This window comes from Anomaloglossus baeobatrachus, chromosome 2 (assembly GCF_048569485.1).
Source record: "Anomaloglossus baeobatrachus isolate aAnoBae1 chromosome 2, aAnoBae1.hap1, whole genome shotgun sequence".
NCBI lineage: Eukaryota > Metazoa > Chordata > Amphibia > Anura > Aromobatidae > Anomaloglossus > Anomaloglossus baeobatrachus.
In genome coordinates, this window is record NC_134354.1 from 423,071,433 (window position 1) to 423,093,035 (window position 21,603).

A 21,603-nucleotide genomic window follows, 5' to 3' on the forward strand; every position below is an offset into this window, starting at 1 on the left:
CCTAGCACTCTGAAAATGGTGGAGGCCTACAAAGCATTTGAAGGCTATAAGAGAAAGGCAAAGCGTTTCCAAGTTGCCCTTTCCTCAGTTTGAAAGGTAATTAAGAAATGGCAGTTAACAGGAACAGTGGAAATCAAGATAAGGTCTGGAAGACCAAGCAAAATTTCTGTGAGAATTGTTCGTAAAATTGCCAGAGAGACAAATCAGAATACCACTTTACTGGAAAAGACCTTCACGAAGATTTAGCAGACTTTGTAGTTGTGGTATATTGGTCTACTGTTTAGAGACACCTGCACAAATATGGGCGCATAGAAAAGTCATCAGAAGAAAACCTCTCGAGTCCTCACCATAAACCTCAGCATCAGAAGTAATCAAAAATATATGTAAACAAGACTGATGCATTTTGGAAACAAGTCTTGTAACTGATGAGGTTAAAATAGAACTCTTTGGCCTCAATCATCAAATGTGTATGTGGAGAAAAAAAGGGCACACAATTTCAGGAAAATAATATGTCGCAAACCATTAAGCATGGGAGTGGCTCAATCATGCTTTGGGATTGTGTTGCAGCCAATGATGGCACATGGAACATTTCATGGCTAGAGGTAAGAATGGATTCAATGAAACGTTAAAAAATTTGTGATGCAAACATAACACCATCTGTCAAAAAAACAAAAAACAAAAACAAAACAAATAAAAAGCTGATGTTGAAAAGAGGATGGCTTCTGCAAATGGATAATTGTAAAAACAGGTCAAAATCCCCAATAGACTACCTCAAAAGGCACAAGCTGAAGATTTTGCAATGGTCCTCACAGTCCCCTGAACTGATCTGAACATCATTGAAAATCTGTGGCTAGACCTCAAAAGAGCAGTGCATGCAAGGTGTGCCAGGAATCTCACAGAACTGGAAGAGTTTTTCCAATGAAGAATGGATGAAAATCCCTCAAACAAGGTTTGGAAGACTCTTGGCTGGCTACAAAAAGGATTTACAAGCTGTGATACTTGCCAAAGGTGGTGCTACTAGGTACTAACCATGCAGGGTGCCCAAACTCTTGCGTCTGTCGATTTTTATAATTTTTTGTTAATTTTAAAAGATGAAAGAAATATATATAATTTTCAGTTTTTATTTATTTTTTTTTGTTGCCTGAAATAAAATTGTCATATTTAACTTTATACTCTTTAGATACTGTCATCTTCAACTTGCTTAACTATTCACAATAATAGTAATTTTGACCAGGGGTTCTCAAACTTTTGCGTGCTACTGTATGTACATAACATCTAGTATTCAGGCTTATGTACATAAGAGTGGCATGGTTTACCAGGAGGTGCAATTGTATTATGTGTCGTACATACAGATAGTTTTGTGTGTGTACATACTGTATATACACCGTGTGCAGAATTATTAGGCAAGTTGTATTTTAGAGGATTTTTTTTTTATTGATCAACAACTATGTTCTCAATCGACCCAAAAGACTCATAAATATCAAAGCTTAATATTTTTGGAAGTTGGAGTGGGTTTGTTTTTTTTTAGATTTGGCTATCTTAGGAGGATATCTGTTTGTGCAGGTAACTACTACTGTGCAGAATTATTAGGCAACTTAATAAAAACCAAATATATTCCCATCTCACTTGTTTATTTTCAACAGGTAAACCAATATAACTGCACAAAATTTAGAAAGTTGGATGCATGTGATGGAGCATTGTCCTGCATGAAAATCATGTTTTTCTTGAACGATACCGACTTCTTCCTGTACCACTGCTTGAAGAAGTTGTCTTCCAGAAACTGGCAGTAGGTCTGGGAGTTGAGCTTCACTCCATCCTCAACTCGAAAAGGTCCCACAAGTTCATCTTTGATACCAACCCATACCAGTACCCCACCTCCACCTTGCTGGTGTCTGAGTCGGAGTGGAGCTCTCTGCCCTTTACTGATCCAGCCTCTGGCCCATCCATCTGGCCCGTCAAGAGTCACTCTCATTTCATCAGTCCATAAAACCTTTGAAAAATCAGTCTTGAGATATTTCTTGGCCCAGTCTTGACGTTTTATCTTATGTTTCTTGTTCAAAGGTGATCGTTTTTCAGCCTTCCTTACCTTGGCCATGTCCCTGAGTATGGCACACCTTGTGCTTTTTGATACTCCAGTAATGTTGCAGCTCTGAAATATGGCCAAACTGGTGGCAAATGGCATCTTGGCAGCTTCACGCTTGATTTTCCTCAATTCATGGGCAGTTATTTTGCGCCTTTTTTTTTCCAACACGCTTCTTGCGATCCTGTTGGCTATTTGCCATGAAACGCTTGATTGTTCAGTGATCACGCTTCAAAAGTTTGGCAATTTCAAAACTGCCGCATCCCTCTGCAAGACATCTCACAATTTTGGACTTTTCAGAGCCCGTCAAATCTCTCTTCTTCTGACCCATTTTGCCAAAGGAAAGGAAGTTGCCTAATAATTAAGCACACCTTTATATAGGGTGTTGATGTCATTACACCACACCCCTCCTCATTACAGAGATGCACATCACCTGATTTACTTAATAGTTGGCTCTCAAGCCTATACAGCTTGGAGTAGGACAACATGTATAAAAATTATCATGTGATCAAAATACTCATTTGCCTAATAATTTTGCACACAGTGTATACACCCACACAGTCATGGTCAAAAGTGTTTGCACCCTTGAAATTTGTTCCAGAAACTAAAGCATCTCTCCCAGAAAATTATTGCAGTTACACATGTTGTGTGATACACATTTATTTCCTCTGTGTGTATAGTTACAACACAAGAAAGCAGAGAAAAAAAAGACAAATTGGACGTAATTTCACATAAAAGTTCAAAAATGGACATACAAAATTATTAGCACCCTCAAGTTAATATTTGGTTGCACAGCCTTTGGAATAAATAACTGCAATCGATCGCTTTCTATAACCATCAACAAGTTTCTTGCAACTGGAATTTTGGACTTTTCTTTTGCAAACTGTTCCACTTCTCTCATATTTGAAGGCGCCTCCTCCCAAGAGCAATTTTAGGATCTCTAAAGGAGATCTCTAAAATGAGATCTCTAAATGTGATTTAAATCCATACTCATTGCAGTCCACCTCAGAATTCTTTAGCACTTTGTTAACATCCATTTCTGGGGGCTTCTTTGAAGTATGTTTGGAGTCATTGATCTGTTTAAAGACCTATGACCTAGAAGGCAAATCCAGCTTTCTGACACTGTGGCTACTGTGTTCTATTTTTTTTTTATTTTTTTTTTTATAGGCCCCATTTCGTTTTCGCTAAACAGTAGAATGATGTGTTTTACCAAAAAGCTTTTTCTTGGTTTCCTCTCTCAACAAGACTATTTCCCAGAAGAATTTTGGCGTGCGCACGTCCATTTTGCAAACTGCACTCTAGCTTTTTTATGTCTCTGTCAGAAGAGGGGTCCTCCTGGGTCTCCTGCCATTGTGTTTCATTGCATTCAAATGTGAACGGATAGTTCACATTGACACTGTTGGAACCTGAGCCTGGAGGACAGCTTGAATTTCTCTGGACCTTGATTGGGGCTACTTATCCACCATCCGGACTATGCTGCGTTGCAACCTTTCATAAATTTTTATCTGCCGTCCACATCCAGGGAGATTAGTTACAGTGCCATGGGTTGTAAACTTCCTGATTATGTGCGTACTGTGGAAAAAGGAACATCAAGATTTTTGGTGATGGACTTGAACCTTGAGATTTGTTGATATTTTTCAACAATTTTGGTTCTCAAACCCTCAGACAGGTTTCTTCTTTTTCTGTTCTCCATGCTTAGTGTGACACAGACAGATGTCAACTTCTTCCCTTTTTTAGTTGGTTTCATATGTGATTTTTATATTGCCCACACCTTTTACTTGCCACAGGTAAGTTTGACCGAGCATCACATGCATGAAACAGTTATGTACCCACAATTTTGCAAAGGTGCTAACAGTTTTGTCTGGCCCAATGTCTGTGTGTTCCACTTTAAATATGGAAAGCAGAAAGAAGAAAAGAGAACTGCCTAAGTACTTGAGAACCAAAATTGTTGACAAATATCATCAATGTCAAGGTTACATGTTCATCTACAGAAAACTTGATGTTCCTTTGTCCACAGTGCACAACATAATCAAGAAATTTACAACCTATGGCACTGTGTATTATCTCCTTGCACGTGGACAGCAGAAAAAAAAGTTGATGAAAGGTTGCAACACAGGATAGTCCAAATGGTGTCTTAGCAGTCCCAATCAAGTTACAAAGAAATTCAAGCTGTCCTGCAGGCTCATGGTGCATCAGTGTCAGTGCAAATTATCTGTCAACATTTGAAAAAAATGAAACACTATGGCAGGAGCCTAGGCGGATGCCACTGCTGACACCGACATAAAAAGCTATCTGCAGTTTGCCAATATGTACATGAGTAAGCCAAAATCCTTGTGGGAGAGCGTCTTGTGGACAAAGTAGACCAAGATAAAGCTTTCTGGTAAAGCACATCATTCTCCTCTTTACCATAAATGGAATGAGCCCTACAAAGAAATGAACACTGTACATACAGTCAATTATCAAAAACGAAGAAACTTCAGCTCTCCCCTCTTCACTCCCAAATCTTACCTCCGGTGCACGGAAACACCCTGACCTGGGTGAGAACACATGAAGAAAGGAGAAATTCCAGCAACTTCAGGAGAAAATAGAATTTTCTTAAAAAACAGATTCTTTATTGATCATAAAAATATTAATATTCCATCCAAGCAAGACACAAAATAGAGAGGCAAGACAGAGGAGCTGTTTCCTACGCGTTTCAACCTGAATAGGTCTTAATCATGGAATGCGCAGAGGAAATCTCTAAGACAGTATTTAAAGTCTGTGCACAACAAGAACAGGTTGAATTGATTGGATGTGTTACCACCCAGCCCATTTAATGTGGAGAGCACAGAGAAGAGAAAAAAAAAAAGAAACAGAGAATAGAAACTGAGACACTGCACTAAAAAGTCAGCACAACAACAGAAAATAAAGGAAAAAACACCAATATATATATATATATATATATATATATATATATATAAACTGATTAAAAGCAGAAGTAACCAGAGAGATCACATGATAAGAAATATATATATGTCCGGTATAATCTGTAGAGAAGGGGCTCTTTAAAGACAAGAAAGATTTTTTTTCCTCCTGACATCTAATGGATGCGACAATTCCGGGCGGCTGCTGGCTGATATTGTTAGGCTGGGGGGCTCCACATAATGTGGGGCTCCCCTTCCTGAGAATACCAGCCTTCAGCCATGTGGCTTTATCTTGGCTGGTATCAAAATTGGGGGGAACCGCACGTCGTGTTGTTTTTTTTTTTAAATTTATTTATTTATTCATTTTACTGCATGATATAGACTTGCCCACCGGCGGCTGTGATTGGTTGCAGTGAGACAGCTGTCACTCAGCATGGGGGCGTGTCTGACTGCAACCAATCATAGGCGCCGGTGGGGGGGAGCAGGGAATACGAGATTGAATAATGAGCGGCCGGCATTTTCAAAAGAGGAAAAGCCACCGGAGCTTTGTGACAGCCGTGCAGTGCCGCGCCCGTGATCGGTGAGTGTGAGAGAGGGGGGAGAGAGAGAGACCAGGAGTGATTTTAAACGATTCAGATAGTTATGCTGGACATGCTGAGCATGCTCAGTAGAACATGATGGAATTTGTCAGCGGATTTTGCCACTTGGCGCATAGTGGCGGAATCCGCCAACATAGACAATCATTAGACACCTTGGCGGATTCCAACGGAATCTGTCAATGTGCGTTATTTTAACGACCCAAAAAACGCTACATGTAGCGTTCCCTCCGCCCGACGCTGCATCAAAATAACGACTCTGCGTCGTCCAGCGGATGCAACGCAGACACTTGCATTACAGTATGTCATCAATACAAGTCTATGGAGAATAGCGCAGTGCGTTAATGGACTGTGCTATTCTCCATAGCGGCGGATTGCGCTGAACGCAAGTGTCAAAGCGCCCTTATCCCGCAGGTTGGGGTCACATGTCAGGATGATGGCTGCACCATGATGGGGGCACATCACAGCATTGGGCCACATCACAGCATCAGCATATTTTTACTTAACTTTGCTCTATTCATGGCCTTCTTTCATTAGAAGCCATGGACATCATTAAACATTAGACTCATCTATTAAAACTGTTTCTTATGTTGTTTGTCATTTTAAAACCATTAAACAATTATAAGAATACTACATTTTTAGCTATATATGTGTGTGTGTGTGTGTGTATGTATGTGTATATATATGTGTGTGTGTGTGTGTATAGCGAATGGTCCAGTCTACTATGTTAAGGAATACTAAAGAATGTTTTCGTGGTTTGTCTGATCTTCTATAGCGTCATGTATTTGCAGCCGTGCGTATTGTTTGCCGTCATGTTCTATATCCTCATGTCGGCACTTCCTGCAGTTACTGCTGCCTATGTGCTGGATCATGGAAGCAATTCAGTTTCCTGGAGGCAAATATTTTCAGTCTTACTGTATGTTTGCATTTTCCAGGTTTTAATTCTTGCGTTAAAGGAATTGTTTAACCTGTTATATTCCTGTAGCCAGCTATTCGAGAAGAAATACCCTTTTAACTGGCATGCGGTGCAGGGGTAACTGTCCCAAATTCTATTTACGTAAAACGGGTTATTTCCAATCAGGAATACGGACGTTACACTAAGGACTGGTAGGGAAGGAGTCTGTAGTTCTTTTTCAGGTAGGTGCCTTTTTGATGGGGACTTTTCCAGTTCCCGGATGTTGCTGGCGCTCACATGGACAGCTGCCAGAGCAGTTGTCTGCGGGACAGCATAATCTCAGGCATGTTGCAGGGACTTGTCATATCCTGTATATCAGAAAATAGAACCGGTGTAAGGAAACCATTGTACACAGGAAGGGAAGCTGCCTGTACACAGCTATGGGATTACAAGGCTGTATGCACACAACCAAGCTTTTCAAGAGAATGACCCTTCAGGAAACACCAGAGGTTTTTTCCTGAGGCGTCTCTTGTCGTAGTTTTTTTTTTTGTTTTTGTTTTTTTTGGGAGGGGAGGGGGGGCATTGCCATTATTCTTTCCAGTGTTTTTAGCCGTCTTTTTTCCAGACGTGTTTCGAACTTTTTTTTTCAACTTCACTCTCAGCGAAGAAATCTCTAGCCGTTTTTGAAGCAAAGTGCTGGCAAAATGCTCATGAAGACAAACAGGCGTCTTTCAGAGGGACCTTTTGATCCTTCCCATTGACTGCAGAGCGTCTTCAGAACAGAAGCTGCCTTGTCAGGTCACTTCTTTTGGCCTCTTAAAGGGCACCTGTCAGGTGCAATATGCACTCAGAACCATGAGCAGTTCTGGGTGCATATTGCTAATCCCTGCCTAACTGTCCCTGTATACTCTAACATAGATAAAGAGATCTTTTGAAAATGTAGTTCTAAAGATCTTTTATCTTATGCTAATGAGCAAAGGGACTAGTCCCAAGAGTGTTGTATCCCCCAACTAGTCCGTCCTGTTAGCATGTTACCACGCCCACAGAGGTGTACTAACATGCTAATCAATCCAGCGGTGACGCGCGTACCTGTGTTCGCTATGACCGCGCTTCTGAATGCCAAGCACTTCCGGTCATGCGCAGTATGAAGCCGGGTGTACGTCTTCCGGCTTCAAAGAGGTCTCCTGGGCATGACCGGAAGTGCCCGGCATTCAGAAGCGCAGTCACAGCGAACACAGGTGCGCGCGTCACCACTGGTGATACTGAATTGATCAGCATGTTAGTACACCCCTGTGGGTGGCTAGTTGGGGGATAATACCACTCTTGTGACTAGTCCTTCGCTCATTAGCATAAGAAAAAGGATCTTTAGAAATCCTTTTTCTAAACCTCCCTTTATCTATTCTAGTGTATACAGGGACGGTTAGGCAGGAATTGGCAATATACACCCAGAACGGCTATTTGTTCTGGGTGCATATTGGACCTGACAGGTTCACTTTTACATCTTTGGAAATGTGAAGTGGTTAAAAGATGCTCAAAAAACTGAACATATTATCATCTAGTCATTTTTACATAGAAATGTAAAAAATGTTTCTTTTGAGCATTTTTTTTAAGTTGGTTTCTGAGCAGAACTTGCCTAACATAGACATTGTGTTCACATACCCAAAGATGTTTCGCTCATTGCGAGATCTGATAAAACCTTCTTTTATGTAATATTTTATCCAGTTCTCTGAAACTAACCAGGAGGGTGAAAAATTGTTATGCTGTAACCATAGTGGCACATGTACTGTATAACCCCTTCTATTGCTTCACTGTGTTATACTAGGCCTTGTATTGTCACCACATTGTATTAAGAGATACATGCGCGCTGACTTACAAGTAATGTATCAGTGTGCTGGTAAATTTGGGTTTCATGTATCAAATGTGTCTTGTCAATAAAAACCTGCGATTAGTTTGAAAACTGAAATTTATTTTTTTTTTTCCTTTTTATGTTTTTTGTCAAGAATACGATATGTTATTTTTTTTTCCTTCTTCTAAAAGCATGTTGATACATGAGGCCCAGTACGTTGCCTTATGAGGGACAAATAAAGACCGATATGAGGCCGTGTTGCCACATAGCATGAATGCTGCGGGTTTCTTTGCGTGCAGAAAATCTGCGTTTTACAATTCTAGCAAAGTGGATGTAGTTCATGAAAGCTCATGCCACTGTGCTGTTTTTTCGCTATAAGCTTCTATGGGAAACCTGAAACTATGCAGTTGCATTCTTAAAGGAGTTGTCTACTACTTCGACTACCCTTTCTCATTCCTCATGTTTCCCCCCCCCCATTAAAATAAAAACACATACTCAACTCTCGTACTAGCACAATGTCCGCTCTCGTGTTCCCAAGGCTCACGTCAACTTGTGACATCATGCGCCCCCCCCGAGCCCAATCACCGCCGGATTCTCTCTCCCACCTTCAGATGCATGAGTAATCAACACGGGGTGAGATATGCGGCTGGCCGCTCACTTCCTGGTAATTACTTTTACTCGTAATTGGCGTTTTGTTGCCACATCGAGGTTGTTCCACCATCAGACAGTGAGATTGGGATAAGAAAATTATCAAGAAACTACCGTATTTTTCAGACCATAAGGCACATCTAGGTTTTAGATGTAGAAAATGTTGAAAACAAAATTTGAAGCAAAAAAATGTTATGATGTACTGTTATGGAGGGGATCTGCTGCTGACACTGTTATGAGGGTATGTCCACTATCCTGGACCCCTTCCAGGTATATATGTCTCTAATCCTGGTATGTATGATCCTCATAACGGGGCCATCTTGGTAAATATGTCTCCCATCCTGATATATATGATCTCCATCATGATCCAGTCTTGGTATACATGTACCCCAGCGTGGTGTATATATGGTCCCCACCATGTTCCCTATCCGGGTATATATATATCCCCCCATCCTGGTATATATGCCTACCATTATGCCACATGAATAAAAAACAAGCGATTCTACCTCAACTTTAATCCGCTCCCCCGGATGCACGGCATCCTCTTATGATGCTAGCAGCTGACTTCGGCATGTAAGCAGGGCAGTGCATGACAACACTGCCATGCGCCCCTTGTTACACGCCGTCATCAGCTACTGGCTAATCCTAAATGAATATTCACTGCTCCTCACAACCGGGATTATGGGCATGGGGAGCAGTGAATATTCATCTTCTTTAATAGATGTTCTCCCCAATCACTGCAGTAAGCTGGCGTCTGGATTAATCAGTTGGTTTGCTATTAAAGAAATGTAATATTCACTGCTCTCCATGGTCATAATCCCTCCCATGTCTCGCCATCGGCTTAGTGCCGAAAGGTGGGTGGGATTATGGGCGTGTGGAGCACTTACGGTAAATATTCGTTTTCTTTAATAGTGGGCACACATGTTTGCTCCCATCGCCGGCTTCCTGCAGCAGTGACCCTGCTCCTCTGATCTGATCCACCACTGCTACTCCCCTCTCACCGAGCCAGGCACCTCTGGACTATAAGACGCACCCCCAACTTTGAACCCAAATTGTGTGTGTGGGGGGAGTGCATCTTAAAGTCCCCCAAAACATTTTGGTGAATTTTTTTGATGAAATCACATAGTCCAAAAGGGCTTAATGAACAATTTAATTCTGCTAGCTTCATCCAATTCTGCTTTTTCTAACATTTTCCCAATATTTTAAATCAGCCTTTTTTCTATGGACCCAAGTGGCCATTGTATGTATACATAACTAGTCCGTCCTCTTAGCATGTTAGCTACACAATCCAGCGGTGATGCGCGCACCTGATGAAGAGACCTGCATAGTCTCGAAAGCTTGCTATTATTACCATGTTTTCAGTTAGCCATTAAAAGGTATCAACCACTGAGGACTTCAGTTGTTTTAATCAATTTTTTATGTATTATTACACCTTCAATATTGACCTACTACTCTCTAGGCCTCTGGCCCTGTTAAACCAATTATTAATGTGTGCATCTCTCTTTTTATCCATTTGAGTGTATTTTGTCTAGTTTTTGTTTTTTTCTTTTTTAATAGAGAATTAGAAGTTATTGCTTAGGGATATTATTTTGTGGTCTTCACTCTCTTAGATCCCAAAAGTAATACACCGTATTTTTCGCTTTATAAGACGCACCCCCAAATTTGGTGAAGGAAAAGGTAATATTTTTTTTTTAATGTTAAATGGGGTCCATCTTATAATGCCAGTGTCCCTCTAACAAATCATATAGGGTATATGTCCGTCATAGCCCCCCCATCCTAAAATTAGCTTCCCTTAATCTGGATATGGCCCCCTTATATTGAATATAGCCCCCTTGTGATGGCACACATTCCCCTGTGCTGCCCATGGCCCCTATAGATCGCACAAGTCCCCCTGTGTTAGATATCGCCCTCATAGTGCTGCCCATGGCCCCTATAGCTCGCACAAGTTCCCCTGTGTTAGATATCGCCCCCATGGTGCTGCCCATGGCCCCTATATAGATCGCACAAGTCCCCTTGTGTTAGATATCGCCCCCATAGTGCTGCCCATGGCCCCTATATAGATCACACAAGTCCCCCTGTGTTAGATATCGCCCCCATAGTGCTGCCCATGGCCCCTATAGATCGCACAAGTCCCCCTGTGTTAGATATCGCCCCCATAGTGCTGCCCATGGCCCCTATATAGATTGCACAAGTCCCCCTGTGTTAGATATCGCCCCCAGGCTGCTGCCCATAGTAAAATAAAACACTCTTTCCTTACCTCCTCCAGCGTTTATCTCCCTCCTGTCTCCCTCGTGCTTCTCTTCCTCTACTTCCTGGTTCTCAGTGCGGTCATGTGATCGGCACAGCACACTGAGATCTGTGCGTGCCTGATCACAGTGGAAGCAGGGACACCGGGGAGAAACGCTGGAGGGGGCAAGTAAAGCTTTTTTATTTTAGAATGAGTAGCAGCATGGGGGGCATGTGCGATCACAGGGGGGCACAGGCTTATATAGTATGCACCGCTTCCCCAGCCCGTCACTGCGGTGCGATTTCAGCACCACCAGAGATGGACAGCGGCTGTGCACATTATATGAGCGGGAGCAGGAGATCAAACGCTGCCGCCACAGCGTTCACCTGCCCCCAGCAGCGCCCCCACCTCCCCTGGACCCTGCAGTGTGTGTGTATGTATGTATGTATGTATGTATGTATGTATGTATGTGTATATATATGTATATATGTATATATATATATATATATATAATATTATATATATATATTATATATATATATATATATAATATATATATATAATATGTGTACGTATATATATGTATGTATGTATGTATGTGTGTGTATATATATATATATATATATATATATATATATATATATATATATATATATATATATATATATATATAATGTATATGTATGTATGTATGTATGTATGTATATATATATGTGTGTATATATATATATATATATATATATATATATATATATATATATATATATATATATATATATATATATATATATATATATATAATATATAATTACACACACACACACCCTGTATATTCGGCTTATAAGACGCACCCCCTACTTTCCCCCAAAATTTGGGGGCACAAAAGTGCGTCTTATAAAGTGAAAAATATGGTACTTTTTTCTGGTTTATTGATCTAACTAGCTCATAAACTCATGCAAGTCTGAATATGTTATCATACTATAAATATATACTCAGTGGGTACAGAAAGTATTCAGACCCCTTTACATTTTTCACTTTGTTTCATTCAAGCCATTTGGTAAATTAAAAAAAATTCATTTTTTTTTTTTCTCATTAATGTACACTCTGCACCCCATCTTGACAGTAAAAAACCCCAGAAATGTAAACATTTTTGGAAATTTACCAAACAAGAAAAACTGAAATCACATGGTCATAAGTATTCAGACCCTTTGCTCAGACCCTCACATTTAAGTCACATGCTTTCCATTTCCTTCTGATCCTCCTTGAGATGGTTCTACTCCTTCATTGAAGTTCAGCTGTGTTTTAATTATACTGATAGGACTTGATTTGGAAAAGCACACACCTGTCTATATAAGACCTCACAGCTCACAGTGCATGTCAGACCAAATGAGAATCATGAGGTCAAAGGAACTGCCCAAGGAGCTCAGAGACAGAATTGTGGCAAGGCACAGATCTGGCCATGGTTACAAAAGAATTTCTGCAGTACTCAAGGTTCTTAAGAGCACAGTGGACTCCATAATCCTTAAATGGAAGACGTTTGGGAACACCAGAACTCTTCCTAGATCTGGCCATCCAGCCAAACAGCAATTTTGGGAGAAGAGCCTTGGTAAGAGAGGTAAAGAAGAACCAAAAGATCACTGTGGCTGAGCTCCAGAGATGCAGTAGGGAGATTGGAGAAAGTTCTACAAAGTCAACTATCACTGCAGCCCTCCACCAGTCAGGCCTTTATGGCAGAGTGGCCCGATGGAAGCCTCTCTTCAGTGCAAGACATATGAAAGCCCGCGTAGTGTTTGCAAAAAAACACATGAAGGACTCCCAGACTATGAGAAATAAGATTCTCTGGTCAGATGAGACGGAGATAGAACTTTTTGGTGATAATTTTATGTGGTATGTGTATTGAAAACCAGGCACTGCTCCTCACCTTCCCAATACAATCCCAACAGTGAAACATGGTGGTGGCAGCATCATGCTATGGGGGTGTTTCTCAGCTGCAGGGACAGAGCAACTGATTGCAATTGAAGGAAAGATGAATGTGGCCAAGTACAGAGATATCGTGGAAGAAAACCGCTTCCAGAGTGCTTTGGACCTCAGATTTGGCCGAAGGTTCACCTTCCAACAAGACAATGACCTTAAGCACACAGCTAGAATAACAAAGGAGTGGCTTCAGAACAACTCTGTGACTATTGTTGACTAGCCCAGCCAGAGCCCTGACCTAAACCCTATTGAGCATCTCTGGAGAGACCTGAAAATGACTGTCCACCAACGTTTACCATCTAACCTGACGGAACTGGAGAGGATCTGCAAGGAAGAATGGCAGAGGATGCCCAAATCCTTGAAAACCTTGTTGCATCTTTCCCAAGAAAACTTGCTTGACTATATGGAGACACCAACTCATTAAACCTATAGGTGGTATTATGACATTCCATCCTAAATCCACAGGCATTAATGTGAAGGTGGTCCAAACTTCAGAGCCAAAAAAGCTTGATTCTGTCTATTATCACAAAGTATGTATAGATCTGAAAATAAGGAGCGCTGATAGTGTAACACCAAAGAGGTCAGTGGGGTATACCTGGAGAATTATACACTCACCTGGATTAGTTGTGACAGTCACAACCACTAGTGCGCATGAGATAATGGCGTCTGCTGCAGCCCCACGTGGATGAGCATATAAGATAGTCTTGTTGTTGATATATTGGTCCTGAGGAAGAGGTTTTACCTCGAAACGCGTAGACCTATGGAATAAAAGAATACTTAATCAACATTATACGTCTTCATTTGGCTGATGCGCGGCATTAACCCCCTTCTCTGTCCTATCTTATATTATCACAAAGTAGCATATTTCTGTAAATTAAGGGGGTTGTCCACTCTTGAGGACAATTTATTTACTTATGGTGCACAGTCTTCTGTCCATGGCCTTTACAAGGCCCGCAGTACCCTTCTGTGCGGCCCCCAACCATCTGCATAATGTCTGGCAGTATGTTGCTGTCATGTAGTAGACCAGCAGTGCTGTGTAGCACTGTAAGGCCAGGTAATTATTAATAATGTATTAATTTTTAGGCCCTCCACATTTTGTCAGAATGGATCCTGACTTCTATAAATCAGAAGGGTGTAGATGAGAAGAGGTCCCCATGCACGAGTGCTTTTATTCATTGGGGAGCCCTTCTGCCATTTGCTATAGTGCCACGTCATCCTGGAATTGGTACTGAAGGTCTGTCACCTCTGACATCCAGGGACTGAAGTTGGATTTTGGGGTTTCTTTAGGAATGAATGAAGAGACTAAACAATAGGACCTGGTCAGGAGTCCTGGTGAAATGATTGGGCTGGTAGTGGTCTTAACATATTCCTAATGAAGGGGCCAGTGCAGCTTTGATGGACTGGTTTCCTTGGTATGGCTTTTTGGGGGACTGGTTTTACTGGCTCGGCAACTGGTTGTGGGACACCCAGCAACTGGTTTATAGATTCCCAGCTGTTCAGTCTCTCCCTCAACTGGAATTTCTGGTGTCTGCTCAATTTGTTTTAACTCTTTGTAATTTTCAAATACTTGAAACAACTGCATGCCATAAAATCCAAGACACCATTCATGTATTGCTGCATTTTTGCCTGATATTTGAGCAGAATTTATATAGCAGTATAATACACATGCACTTCTCAAAAGCGAAACTGTAACACCAAAGGAAAAGCATGAAATTATGGAAATCCCAGGATTGATAGACAAGTTATATGCAAATAATATATGGAAATAACATATTCAGAATATTTCAATGTATTCAGTATTGAGAATGAGCCCCACAGACAGAAATACATGCACTTAACTTTAACACCTTGGCATGCTGTCATTGAGAGTATTAAAGGGAATCTGTCACTTGATTTTTGACACCTAATCTGAGAGCAGCATAACGTAGGGGTAGAGATCCTGATTTCAGTGATATGTCACTTAGGCCCCTTTCACACATCAGTTTTTTGCCATCAGTCGCAATCCGTCGATTTTTGAAAAAAACAGGATCCAGCGCTGGATCCATTTTTTTTCTCATTGACTTGTATTAGCGACAGATGGTCTCACGTTTCATCCGTCGTGCGACGGATCCGTCGTAAAATGTTTGTCCGAGCGATGGAGCCGTCGTCCACATGAACATTTTTTGTCTGCGTCGAAAAAACCAGACCGTGATGGATCTGTTGTTTGTTATAATAGAAGCCTATGGGCGCAGGATCCGTCACATGACAGATTCTGGTGACGGATCGTTTTTTTTTAACCGAGGATGCTCAGATGAGGTGTAAAATCATTTCTGGTCAGAAAAAAAACCTCTCCTCTCTCTTATGTTTTCAATAACAACCTTTCCCATGAACAAAAAATGCTATGACTGATCCGTTTTTTTTTTTTTACTGGATTCGTCGCATCAGTTTTTCCACAATCTGTGATGGATCCGTCGCATGAGTCACAAAATGGATTGTGAATGATGGCAAAAAACTGATGTGTGAAAGAGGCCTTACTGCGCTGCTTAATGTAGTTTTGATAAAATCCCTGTTTAATCAGCAGTAGATTATCATTACAGGACTACTTGGCCCTCTGCCAGGTAGTCCAGCATATTCATGAACTCTGTATAAGTGCTAGATCTGCAGCAGAGAAAGCATTGAACAGTAATGTTCTGCTCTGCTGAATTCACTAATTCACTTGGAGAAACAAATTCTCAAGATCTGCTGATAACTTCGTTTACAACTTACTGACTGATGACTTTCCAGATGAGACCAATGAGGGACAAGTCTGGGGACGCTGCAGGCCATGGTAGCATGTTTAGGCCACACAGATTGCTTACAGTAGCACGAGCAACATGTGACAACGCGTTGTTTTATTTAAAAATGGCTCCTGAGACACTTTGGAGAAATGACTGTAGTTCTGGTTACTCATTAATTTAACACAGAGTTGTTAGTGTAACTAGTGGTGTCCGGCTACCGTACATTATGCCACCCCACATCAAAATCCTGGGGCTAGCACCGGTATGACTTCATGGCGTGGCCAACCTGACACTGGAATGAATGTCTGTCCTCCTCAGCGATGAGTCCAGCTTTTGTCTCGAATGCAGTGATTGCTGCAGAATATTCTGTAGACCATGTGGGCAACGCCATGAAGATGTCGTATTGAGAGGAATATTGTGCTGGTGCTTTTTCCGGGACTATTATGTGGGGTGACAGTAGCCGGACCCCTCTAGTCTTCATTCCAGGTACACTAACAGCTCGGCGTTAGAGTGATCTGGTGTCAATACCAGTGACACGGCCATTTATCAGTGATAGCAGCCAAGAGGTGTAAGAGGTACTTTGCACGATGCGACATCGCTAGCGATGCCGAGCGCGATAGTCCTCGCCCCCGTCGCTGCTGTGATATCTTGTGATAGCTGCCGTAGTGAACATTATCGCTACAGCAGCTTCACACGCCCTTACCTGCCCTGCGACGTCGCTCTGGCCGGCGACCTGCCTCCTTCCTAAGGGGGCGGGTTGTGCGGCGTGTCAGCGACGTCACACGGCAGGCGTCCAATAGAAGCGGAGGGGCGGAGATGAGCAGGACCTAAACATCCCGCCCACCTTCTCCCTTCCGCATAGCCGGTGGAGGCAGGTAGATGTTCCTCGCTCCTGTGGCTTCACACACAGTGATGTGTGCTGCCGCAGGAACGAGGAACAACATCGTATCTCCTATTGGTGCGACATTATGGAAATGGCCGACGCTACACAGATCACCGATTTATGATGCTTTTGCGATCGTTTATCGGCGCATCTAGGCTTTACACGTTGCGACGTCGTTACCGGATGTGCGTCACTTTCGATTTGACCCCAACGATATCGCAGTAGCAATGTCGCAACGTGCAAAGTACCCCTAAGTGTGTGGTACTCATACTGAATACTCAATAAATCAAGATGTTTTGAACATTTAGCTTCCATTTTTCCTTATTTACATATCATTAACATGTCTATCCAGCCTGTGATTTCCATAATCCCAAGACTTTTCCTTCTTCGTGCTGGTATTACAATGTTGAGGAGTGAATTAGATGGCTAGATATAGCTATACAATAATGCAGTGGTCTTACAGGGCTAGAAGGAACATGGCTCCACTTCTCCTTCGGCCTCGTCCCTTCTGTGTACTGGGAATTTACAGGAAACTATGCTGTTTGTGGAATCCTAGTTTATCATTCGACATGTCTGGTTATGTTTTACGTTATTAACCCATTACTTGCCAAATTAGAAATTTTCATTTTTTTTTTATTAAATGACAGATTTTTAATGAAAAAAAATAAAAATGAAATTTAAGCAAAATTAATGAATGTAATGTATAAATTAATTTTAATTTAATGAATTTTAAGCAAAAGATTAGACATCCCAAAAAAAGGACATTGGTAGATGATAGGTTAATGCTCACCCTAGGCCCCATCTACATGCAGCCATCAAGGATGAGTGTTTAAAACAGGGGTCGGGAACCTATGGCTCGCGAGCCAGATATGGCTCTTTTGATGGCCGTATCTGGCTCGCAGACAGGGCTCCTACCTGTCTATGGGAAGGATCAGGGCCGGCGCCAGCACCCGGCTACTCAGGGGGGCCCGGTGGCCGCGCTGTCACCGCCCCCCGCCGAGGATCGAGCTTTCAATTGCATCGGCATCGCAGGTGCCGATACAATTGAGAGCAATGATGAGAGAGTGAGCGGCGCGCTCCCTCTCTTATCATTCTCCCCGCTGTGACTGTCGGCGTTCTTCTGACAGCTCTGCAGCGAGCGCGGTGATGTCATCACTGCGCGCCTGCTGAGAGGTCAGCGAGCGACAGCAATGGACGATGCGCCGAGGAGACCAGATCAGCGGGGGAACGAGAAGTGAGCCGCCCCTCTACTGACACTGGGCTCCCCTGACTCACAGGCCGGCCACTACACAGCGGCACTAGTACACATAGGGGCCCGGCAGCCGCTCTGCGTCTATGTGTAGTGCTGCTGTGTAGTGGCCGAACTGTGAGTCAGGGGAGCCCAGTGTCAGTAGAGGGGCCCCTGACCTGGAGAGGCCACCAGCCGTGTCTGTCGCTGCAGGAGTGCTAGTCCTGACCTGCACAGCAGACGGAATCTCCATCCTGCAGGACCTGCGATGATGTCACGCCCATGTGACTATGTGGGAGGAGACACAGGAGGCCGGGCAGAAAGCAAGATACTGAATCCTGAAGGAGATAATGGACACATGATGACTGGTAATAAGAAAAGAGGGGACATGAGGGGGGGCTGCAGGGTGAGGGGCATATGAGGGCTGCAGACTGTGACAGAAGCATGTGAAGGGGTGCAGAGTGTTTGAGAGGGGTAAGTTGGGGTACAGGCAGGGTGAGATATGTGAGCAGGGTGTGTGAGATATGGGGGTGTATTGTGTGTGATATGGGGGGTGCAGGCTGTATGGGAAGCAGGGTATGTGACATATGGGGGTGTAGTGTGTGAGATCTGGGGGGTGCAGGCTGTATGGGAAGCAGTGTGTGTGTGTGTGGGATATGGGGGGTGCAGGCCGTATGGGGAGCAGTGTGTGTGTGTGTGTGTGATATGGGGGGTGCAGGCTGTATGGGAAGCAGGGTGTGAGAGATATGGGGGTGTAGGCTGTATGGGAAGCAGGGTGTGTGAGATATGGGGGTGTAGTGTGTGTGATATGGGGGTGCAGGCTGTATGGGGAGCAGGGTATGCGACATATGGGGGTGTAGTGTGTGGGATATGGGGGGTGCAGGCTGTATGGGGAGCAGTGTGTGTGTGTGTGATATGGGGGGGTGCAGGCTGTATGGGAAGCAGGGTATGTGACATATGGGGGTGTAGTGTGTGAGATCTGGGGGGTGCAGGCTGTATGGGAAGCAGTGTGTGTGTGTGGGATATGGGGGGTGCAGGCTGTATGGGGAGCAGTGTGTGTGTGTGATATGGGGGGTGCAGGCTGTATGGGGAGCAGTGTGTGTGTGGGATATGGGGGGTGCAGGCTGTATGGGGAGCAGTGTGTGTGTGTGATATGGGGGGTGCAGGCTGTATGGGGAGCAGTGTGTGTGTGGGATATGGGGGGTGCAGGCTGTATGGGGAGCAGTGTGTGTGTGTGATATGGGGGGTGCAGGCTGTATGGGGAGCAGTGTGTGTGTGTGATATGGGGGGTGCAGGCTGTATGGGGAGCAGTGTGTGTGTGGGATATGGGGGGTGCAGGCTGTATGGGGAGCAGTGTGTGTGTGTGATATGGGGGGTGCAGGCTGTATGGGAAGCAGGGTGTCTGGGCCACTGACAGATACAATTGCTCCAGCGGTCACTTAGTACACAAAGGAGTGTTCCTATCTGCTGCACTAAGCCACCGCTGGACCTAAACAATAATTCGCTGTAAAATAATAAAATAGATAATTGACATAACTGACAATGCGTTGTGTGACATGTCCAATATTCCAGCTTCTTTCTTCTGCGAATGCCTCAAAGCTGGCATTCTCTCAACATCAGGTGGGAAGAATGCCAGCTTCCAGTCATGCGCAGGAAAAAGAAGAAGCCAGACTGCTGGACTGATGTCATGCATCGCAAGTTCACAATGTAAGTTATTTATTTGATTTTTTTACTGCTAATTACCATTGTTTCAGTCCAGTTGTGGCTTTATACAGCAGGGAGGAGCATTCCTTGCTGTACTAAGTGAACATTGGAGCGAATGATCTGTCAATGGCCCTTTAAACATATTGTACGGCTCTCGCGGAATTATATTTCAAAATATGTGGCGTTTACGGCTCTCTTAGCCAAAAAGGTTCCTGACCCCTGGTTTAAAACTACACCATTAGCACCATTTTAGTGGTTTTCTTGGGGAAACTAAACCAAGTTTATGAGGTGTTAGGAAAAGTAGATATTTTGCAGCTACTCTGAATAGTGGATTATTATGGAATATTGCAATGCTGTCCCGAACTTTTCATTTAGGCTAGGGTCACCCTGAAATCACAGCGACACATTGCAGCAGTGGATGTAATCATTCCTTATGGTGTTGCGTTGCGTGTGACACACTATGACTCTGTTATTCTTATATTTCCAAGTGTAAATTTTTTTTTGCTGGTGGCAAGTTGCACACAACACACTTGCCATAGACTTCAAAGCAAGTCGTCCGCGACTTGTTTGAGAACGGTCATGCGACATGTCACAGTGTAGCCGCAGCCTAGGAAACTTTATTCTATCATTATTCGCTTCTCATATTAATAAATGTAATGAAAGTAGTGGTTTTGCATTTTTCTTGAAACTACACCATTCCCACCCTTCACATTATAGCCATTATACCCTTAATACAGAAACCTACATTTGTATTTATAGAATTTTTGGACACACGAGAGCAAGATTATTAGATGCCACTAAAGCTTGAGCCACATTATTTAGTCCACAGTCAGACGTGATACATTTGTTACCGGTTTTTCGCATTGGAAACAAAGTAGAGAATAATACATGCGAATGGCTTTTTAAAAACGTCTCTCCTACATAACTGGATATTTGGGAAAATTTCTGGCCTATTTTTGGATAGGTGATCAATATCAGACCACTGGGGACATCACTTGGGGATGGACGGCTTTTGCACAACCATGGCCAGTCAGGCAGAATTTTCCATAAGTGTTGTGCTTGGCTGACCAAGAGAAGAGCTGCTGACCAGCTGTAGAGTTATAGCTGCTGCATACTCTCTCCTCTCCTTCACTCATCCCCACCATCAGTGAACGGAACAAATAGGAATCTGAAGGTCCGTTATTGGCTTTCTTCTTTAGCCTGGAGAGGTGGTTAATTATTGGAATTAATTAGAAAATATTACTTTCTTTACTGACTCCTGACAGGCTTCTTAAATGTACCTTTTTATGGTCATAGACCACCTCAATGTCCTAGACCTCCAAGGATCCTGGCATTAACCCCCAGGGGTTCTGACAGTCCCTCTCTACTGCCCCAGACACCAAAGATTAAAACATTAACCACTGTTTCTGGATGTCCTTGAATGTAATAGCATACACTCTGGGTTACTGATGGCAACTACAGCATGAGACCGAGTTTCTCCCAGTACGTCTTATAGGGAACCTGTCAGGTCTAATATGCAGCCAGAACCACGAGCAGTTCTGGGTGTATACTGCTAATCCCTGCCTAACCGTCCCTGTATACAGTAGCATAGATAAAGGGATCTTTAGAAAATGTATTTCTAAAGATCGTTTACCATATGCTAATGAGCGCAGGGACTAGTCCCCTGGGCGTTGCTTCCCTTAATAGTCAGCTCCATTAGCATGTTAGTATACCCATGTGGGCGTGCTAACTTGCTAATGAATGTGCAGCGTCACAGTATGATCTCACTCACCTCTACGCCGCCATCGCGTCCAACACTGGATTTCGGCTCCGTGCGCATGAACCCGGAGGTTCGGTCATGCGCACTACTTCAGTTTGAAGCCA

The 21,603-nt window shown here is 43.1% G+C and overlaps 1 protein-coding gene and 1 long non-coding RNA gene across 11 annotated transcripts in view; one reads left to right on the forward strand and one right to left on the reverse strand.

The window, feature by feature from the left end:
- Positions 1-21,603, forward strand: part of MACF1 (microtubule actin crosslinking factor 1) — a 519,073-nt gene that overhangs the window by 96,906 nt on the left and 400,564 nt on the right. The gene's annotated exons all lie outside the window — the stretch shown is intronic.
- LOC142291569 (uncharacterized) overlaps positions 1-21,603 on the reverse strand; it is an 86,916-nt gene that overhangs the window by 44,015 nt on the left and 21,298 nt on the right. For both annotated transcript variants that reach the window (XR_012750510.1, XR_012750509.1), the window contains exon 2: positions 13,785-13,927. This is a non-coding gene — a long non-coding RNA (uncharacterized LOC142291569). The remainder of the gene's footprint in view (positions 1-13,784; positions 13,928-21,603) is intronic.